Source organism: Schistocerca americana, chromosome 9 (genome assembly GCF_021461395.2).
Source record: "Schistocerca americana isolate TAMUIC-IGC-003095 chromosome 9, iqSchAmer2.1, whole genome shotgun sequence".
In the NCBI taxonomy this organism is placed as follows: Eukaryota; Metazoa; Arthropoda; class Insecta; order Orthoptera; family Acrididae; genus Schistocerca; species Schistocerca americana.
This window is the reverse complement of record NC_060127.1, coordinates 8,328,124-8,336,299: the sequence shown is the minus strand read 5'-3', so window position 1 is coordinate 8,336,299 and position 8,176 is coordinate 8,328,124.

Genomic DNA, 8,176 nt, shown 5'->3' with positions numbered 1-8,176 from the left:
GGAAGCACGAGTGCGTCTCCATGGTATGATTGTCTGCCTGCTTCACAGGTCTGCACCACACTGACCCTTCTGGCTGTGAGCATTCGATATTAGAGGGTAGTTACAGATGGGACTGTGGTAGCTATGCCACTACGCTATGTATTGGCGGACGACGCTGAAATCATTGTCAATACATCTACCGTCTCGCCGGTGAGATATGCCGTCATCGGATCAGAATCGACTGCTTCATTCCAGGTGTACTAATTTTTTTTCCGTAGTGTGTGTGTCTCAGTTCTGGACCTTAATTTCGTCTCTTCCCGTTGCTATTGCTGTGTACTGCCACCACTGTTTCACATAGGTCCGCACGATTATCTTCGATTAATCAGTCTTCTGAGGGACTGCTTCATTCACACCTGCGGGTGGGATCCACTGAGCTAGTCGGAGTGGCCGAGCGGTTCCAGGCGCTACAGTCTGGAACAGCGCGACCGCTACGGTCGCAGGTTCAAATCCTGCCTCGGGCATGGATGTGTGTGATGTCCTTAGGTTAGTTAGGTTTAACTAGTTCTAAGTTCTAGGGGACTGATGACCTCAGATGATAAGTCCCATAGTGCTTAGAGCCATTTGAACCAAAACCTGTAATGTTCGGATGCAAGATTAGTGGCATCCTGCTTGGCACAATCACGTCGTTTAAGTATCTGCGCGTAATGTTGCCTAAGCGAAATGAAACGGGGCGAGCATGTAAGGGTTGTGGTAAGGAGGGCGGATGGTCGACTTTAGTTTATTTGGAGAATATTAGGCGCGTGTTGATCATCTGTGAAGGAGATTGCGTATCGGACGCTGGTGCGACCTGTTCTTGCTTATTGCTCGACTGTTTGGCTTCCACGCCAGGTCGGATTAAAGGAAGACATTGAATCAATTCGAAGGCGGGCTCCTAGATTTGTTGACGGTGGGTTCGGACAACACGGAACTCGACTGGGAAGCCCTGGAGGGAGGGCGACGATCTTTTCGGGGAATATTTGTTGAGAAAAATTTAGGGAAATGACATTTGAAGCTGACTGCTGAATTACTCTGTTGGCGCTAGCATACATTCCACGTAAGAACCACAAAAATCCGAAAAATTAGGGCTCATATGGATGCATATAGACAGTAGTTTTTCCCTCGCTCTATTTGCGAGTGGAACAGGAAAGGAAATGACTGCTAGTGGTACAGGGTACCCTCCTCCATCCATCGTACGGTGGCTTGCAGGGTATCGATGTAGATGTAGATGTAGATGTAGATGCAGATGCAGATGCAGAAGGCAGACTGCGGGGAGGATTTGTCTGAGTCGCGTGTGTGTGTGGGGGGGGGGGGGGGGGGAGGGACGATGCAGCAGTCTCTCCCCTCCTGCCCCTCCACGTCTTACCTCCTCCACCCCCCCCCCCCCCTTCATCCTTTCCTCCCCTTTTCTTTACCCTTCTGCGTCGTCAGAAACGCTACATACAAACGACATCAGAGTTTTCTTTGGGCAGAGGGATGCAACATTGCTCACAAGACTTTGTGCAGCTTGCTTCTCTTTCCTTCCGCGTGTCGTTGTTTACTCCTTCTTGCCGCACTTTAGCTGTGTTGCGTAAATTTCCTGGAAAAAAGAATAGCGAGCTGCCGACTTATCTATGGCGTCCACGGAAAATTCCGAACGATTTTTACGTACAGCCAAACAGTGCCGCTGCCTCATGCGGCGAAAGAAGTTAATTAACGTGGCCTGCTGTAGACATTTATGGCTGCCGCATCTTTTCAGATGACTGTTGGAATGGTCAGCAGCACGCATGTTTCATGATTCGCGATTCTCATCTGTCGCTACTGTGTGCAGCGTGTCAGGCGTCCTAATCGGAAAATGAGGCAGCTGGCCAACTGCGTTTTATACTAACATTAATGTGAATTTTGTTCTAATTGGGAGACACGTTCGACTCGCGTTTTTGAAGACAATGGTTCCACTTCATGTCTCCGTTTTTCGTAATTTCACAAAATTCATTTATTTATTTATTTACACGTTCGAACGTATCCAAAGTTAATAACATTAAATGCTTAGTACACCGTATTAACTACAATATTCTTATAGCGTTGTGAGTTCGGAACAGGTAGTGGCCTAATCCTTGAAAGGAAGACGACGTTGATTCATATAGCTCTGTACCGACTTACAATGTTCTTCACATCTGTTCTTCTATACATTTATACAGAGGTTCCTTAGGTGCTCTATGACTGAGTCAGATAGTCTTTTAACACCCTTCAGTTTACCCTCATTCCCATACTCTACACGGAAAAGTGACTGGTCCACTGACTGAATTTCTACTCACTCACTTCCAGGACAGTCTGATAGGCCTCATTTCTTGATCAGTTGTTTACGGTGACCGTTCTGACACGATTCAAAACTTGTTCATAATTTTCTCGGGACGCTCAATCCTTCGATTTTCTTGTTTGGACCGTCCACTTACAGCCCCTGGTTCTATTCAAACTGTTTTTGAGCCGAAGCCTCCCAGTTCTCCGGCGATTTTCCATAATGGTTGCTTGGATTTAAGTCTCTCTGTAATTGCCAGGTCTTGGTACGTACGGCGTTCTGGTTTGTCTAGGATTTTTCTGCACGATTTTGTGGGTAGCTATGATGGCCTAATTTACTGGAGCTCTATGTTCGCTAGGACGGAGTGCTAGGCACACGGAGTGCCCCTGACTGTTCCAGAGATTATCCGCGTTGTCTCCTTCAGTTGGACATCCACTTCAGCTACGTGTCTCATAGAGACAGTCGACCAGTATCTAGCCACGCTGCCGACAATGGCTAGTGCCGAACTCTTCAGTGTGAACGCTCCACAACGTCATGTCGCTCCAGCAAGCTGCGTCAGGACAGCATTGCCGAACTTCATTTTCTGTTTCGTGAGGTATTCGTTAGAGAGAACTTCTGTTCCAAGTATTTAGGCTTATCACCGTCCTGATGCGTTGACCGTCCATTTAGAGCCGCACTTTTCTGTCTGGGTCTCTGTTGTTACGATGCATTATGGCGCTGGTCGTTTTGTTACGGTTCGGACGTAGGTCTACTTGGAGTAGTTGATGTTCAGTACTTTCAGGTCTCCACTCAGTGTTTAGTCGAAATAGTTCAAATTTTCACTTTGCTGTGTGATGGTTATGTTGTTAGAGTACCTTTCTTTTTTTTTGTCATCAGTCTACTGACTGGTTTGATGCGGCCCGCCACGAATTCCTTTCCTGTGCTAACCTCTTCATCTCAGAGTAGCACTTGCAACCTACATCCTCAATTATTTGCTTGACGTATTCCAATCTCTGTCTTCCTCTACAGTTTTTGCTCTCTTCAGCTCCCTCTAGTACCATGGAAGTCATTCCCTCATGTCTTAGCAGATGTCCTATCATCCTGTCCCTTCTCCTTATCAGTGTTTTCCACATATTCCTTTCCTCTCCGATTCTGCGTAGAACCTTCTCATTCCTTACCTTATCAGTCCACCTAATTTTCAACATTCGTCTATAGCACCACATCTCAAATGCTTCGATTCTCTTCTGTTCCGGTTTTCCCACAGTCCATGTTTTACTACCATACAATGCTGTACTCCAGACGAACATCCTCAGAAATTTCTTCCTCAAATTACGGCCGGTATTTGATATTAGTAGACTTCTCTTGGCCAGAAATGCCTTTTTTGCCATAGCGAGTCTGCTTTTGATGTCCTCCTTGCTCCGTCCGTCATTGGTTATTTTACTGCCTAGGTAGCAGAATTCCTTAACTTCATTGACTTCGTGACCATCAATCCTGATGTTAAGTTTCTCGCTGTTCTCATTTCTACTACTCCTCATTACCTTCGTCTTTCTCCGATTTACTCTCAAACCATACTGTGTACTCATTAGACTGTTCATTTCGTTCAGCAGATCATTTAATTCTTCTTCACTTTCACTCAGGATAGCAATGTCATCAGCGAATCGTATCATTGATATCCTTTCACCTTGTATTTTAATTCCACTCCTGAACCTTTCTTTTATTTCCATCATTGCTTCCTCGATGTACAGATTGAAGAGCAGGGGCGAAAGGCTACAGCCCTGTCTTACACCCTTCTTAATACGAGCACTTCGTTCTTCATCGTCCACTCTTATTATTCCCTCTTGGTTGTTGTACATATTGTATATGACCCGTCTCTCCCTATAGCTTACCCCTACTTTTTTCAGAATCTCGAACAGCTTGCACCATTTTATATTGTCGAACGCTTTTTCCAGGTCGACAAATCCTATGAAAGTGTCTTGATTTTTCTTTAGCCTTGCTTCCATTATTAGCCGTAACGTCAGAATTGCCTCTCTCGTCCCATTACTTTTTCTAAAGCCAAACTGATCGTCACCTAGTGCATTCTCAATTTTCTTTTCCATTCTTCTGTATATTATTCTTGTAAGCAGCTTCGATGCATGAGCTGTTAAGCTGATTGTGCGATAATTCTCGCACTTGTCAGCTCTTGCCATCTTCGGAATTGTGTGGATGATGCTTTTCCGAAAGTCAGATGGTATGTCGCCAGACTCATATATTCTACACACCAACGTGAATAGTCGTTTTGTTGCCACTTCCCCCAATGCTTTTAGAAATTCTGATGGAATGTTATCTATCCCTTCTGCCTTATTTGACCGTAAGTCCTCCAAAGCTCTTTTAAATTCCGATTCTAATACAGGATCCCCTATCTCTTCTAAATCGACTCCTGTTTCTTCTTCCATCACATCAGACAAATCTTCACCCTCATAGAGGCTTTCAATGTATTCTTTCCACCTATCTGCTCTCTCCTCTGCATTTAACAGTGGAATTCCCGTTGCACTCTTAATGTTACCACCGTTGCTTTTAATGTCACCAAAGGTTGTTTAGACTTTCCTGTATGCTGAGTCTGTCCTTCCGACAGTCGTATCTTTTTCGATGTCTTCACATTTTTCCTGCAGCCATTTCGTCTTAGCTTCCCTGCACTTCCAATTTATTTCATTCCTCAGCGACTTGTATTTCTGTATTCCTGATTTTCCGGGAACATGTTTGAACTTCCTCCTTTCATCAATCAACTGAAGTATTTCTTCTGTTACCCATGGTTTCTTCGCAGCTACCTTCTTTGTACCTATGTTTTCCTTCCCAACTTCTGTGATGGCCCTTTTTAGAGATGTCCATTCCTCTTCAACTGTACTGCCTACTGCGCTATTCCTTATTGCTGTATCTATAGCGTTAGAGAACTTCAAACGTATCTCGTAATTCCTTAGTACTTCCGTATCCTACTTCTTTGCGTATTGATTCTTCCTGACTAATGACTTGAACTTCAGCCTACTCTTCATCACTACTATATTGTGATCTGAGTCTATATCTGCTCCTGGGTACGGCTTACAATCCAGTATCTGATTTCGGAATCTCTGTCTGACCATGATATAATCTAATTGAAATCTTCCCGTATCTCCCGGCCTTTTCCAAGTATACCTCCTCCTCTTGTGATTCTTGAACAGGGTATTCGCTATTACTAGCTGAAACTTGTTACAGAACTCAGTTGGCCTTTCTCCTCTTTCATTCCTCGTCCCAAGCCCATATTCTCCTGTAACCTTTTCTTCTACTCCTTCCCCTACAACTGCATTCCAGTCGCCCATGACTATTAGATTTTCGTCCCCCTTTACATACTGCATTATCCTTTCAATATCCTCATACACTTTCTCTATCTGTTCATCTTCAGCTTGCGACGTCGGCATGTATACCTGAACTATCGTTCTCGGTGTTGGTCTGCTGTCGATTCTGATTAGAACAACCCGGTCACTGAACTGTTCACAGTAACACACCGTCTGCCCTGCCTTCCTAATCATAACGAATCCTACACCTGTTATACCATTTTCTGCCGCTGGTGATATTACCCGATACTCATCTGACCCGAAATACTTGTCTTCCTTTCACTTCACTTCACTTCACTGACCCCTACTATATCTAGATTGAGCCTTTGCATTTCCCTTTTCAGATTTTCTAGTTTCCCTACCACGTTCAAGCTTCTGACATTCCACGCCCCGACTCGTAGAACGTTATCCCTTCGTTGATTATTCAATCTTTTTCTCATGGTGACCTCCCCCTTGGCAGTCCCCTCCCGGAGATCCGAATGGAGGACTATTCCGGAATCTTTTGCCAATGGAGAGATCATCATGACACTTCTTGAATTACAGACCACATGTCCTGTGGATACACGTTACGTGTCTTTAATGCAGTGGTTTCCATTGCCTTCTGCATCCTCATGTCGTTGATCATTGCTGATTCTTCCGCCTTTAGGGGCAATTTCCCACCCCTAGGACAAGAGAGTGCCCTGAACCTCTATCCGCTCCTCCGCCCTCTTTGACAAGGCCGTTGGCAGAATGAGGCTGACTTCTTATGCCGGAAGTCTTCGGCCGCCAATGCTGATTATTTATCAAAATTTAGGCAGTGGCGGGGATCGAACCCGGGACCGAAGGCGTTTTTGATTATGAATCAAAGACGCTACCCCTAGACCACGGGTGTAGAGGTAGAGTACCTAGACTTACATAAAATCGTAGGTGGCATGTCAGCAATAGGCAATTGAGAAGTATGAGAGAACCGTGTTCTTGCTGTTCGTACCGTGAAACGAAACCTCGATTTTCCTGCCTGTTAACATGTTTTTAAGTAAAGTATGAGTTTATTTCCACGTAATAATTGTAGTTAGCTTCATCAGTAGCCTCAGAGTCCGCACTGGATCGTAAGCTGCTGTTAAAGCTGCGAGAACCGCGCTGTGTTTGACGTCATTTTGGAAGCCTTTCTCAATATAGGATTTAAGGGCCAGCACCTGACTTGCTCGGGAACCCGCTCGGTATGTAGGAATGTTGGCTCCAATGTATGGAATTAATGCAGCCAGTTTTCTTATCTCTAGTATTCGCTAGGTCGCTTGAGGCGAATGAGGGAAGAATATGGTTCTTCTGGGAAAACACGACCGATTGACCTGCGCCGGCCAGTGTGGCCGAGCGGCTCTAGGTGCTTCAGTCCGGAACCGCGCTGCTGCTACGGTCGCAGGTTCGAATCCTGCCTTGGGCATGGATGTGTGTGATGTCCTTAGGTTAGTTAGGTTTAAGTAGTTCTAAGTTCTAGGGCACTGATGACCTCAGATGTTGAGTCTCATAGTGCTCAGAGCCATTTTTGATTGACCTGCAAACCCGTTCCCCCTATTTGGGCTTGCGCTCCGTCGCTAATTAAGTCTTCGTTGGCGGCCTTTAACCTCGAAACACGGCGTTTCCACAGGCAAAGATGGCAATAATGATCGAAGACCAAGAAGTAAGTGCTCGAATTTAAATAGTTGCGAGACAGTGACTGCAGTCTTTGTCCCTTGTGTTCAAACTGTGAATTGAAGAAGTAACGGCGGAAATAAAAGAAAGTTCAATTTTACGTGTGAAACTGTCCTAAATGCACTGGAAATATATTAAACAACACTTTCAGCCACTAACATTTGTTGTTATCACACTACACTAAACATAGTAGCTACTGTGGATGCATTTTCAGGTCATGTATGTTGTTATATTAATTTTCTTCGTCCTGGACGTGATGTTGCTTGGGAATAGTGCGTTTCTGTTACTAGCTTAGATATTAAATTTGGAAATATTGAAAAAAGAAAACTAATAAAAATTATATGAACTGAACAAATGTGCAAAATTGGACAGCCATGGTGCGTAAAAGTCTATGGGCACTTTGTTCTTGTTTAATGCTGATAATTAAGTATCACTATGCGACATAGCTTCCCTCAGCGTTCATATTTTTGTCTATAGATCTGATAAGTTCACAGAAGTGATATACTAAGAATGATCACAGACCCTAGTTTTCGATCTCAAAGATACACAATATGACTGGTTGATAAAGTCGCTGTATCTTCAATGATTTCTCCCATTCGTGGCCAACTTTGTCCAGCAGTATGTTAAGGAATTGTGGTTTATTTATTTTTTTATTTTACACGTCTAGTTTCGTGGGACCAGATTGAGGAAATCTCCAAGGTCACGCAATGTGTCAGTACATGAAATCACAACACAAAAGTAGTAACAGATAAAATAAAATGCTTATGAACCCAAGAAAGGCAAGCCATAACTTTTTGTAAACGCAAACAGCAATATAATATTGTAATCAGCTTAATTTTTCAAAGAACTCCTCAACAGAATAGGAATGACCCATCAGAAAACTCTTCAGTTTCTATTT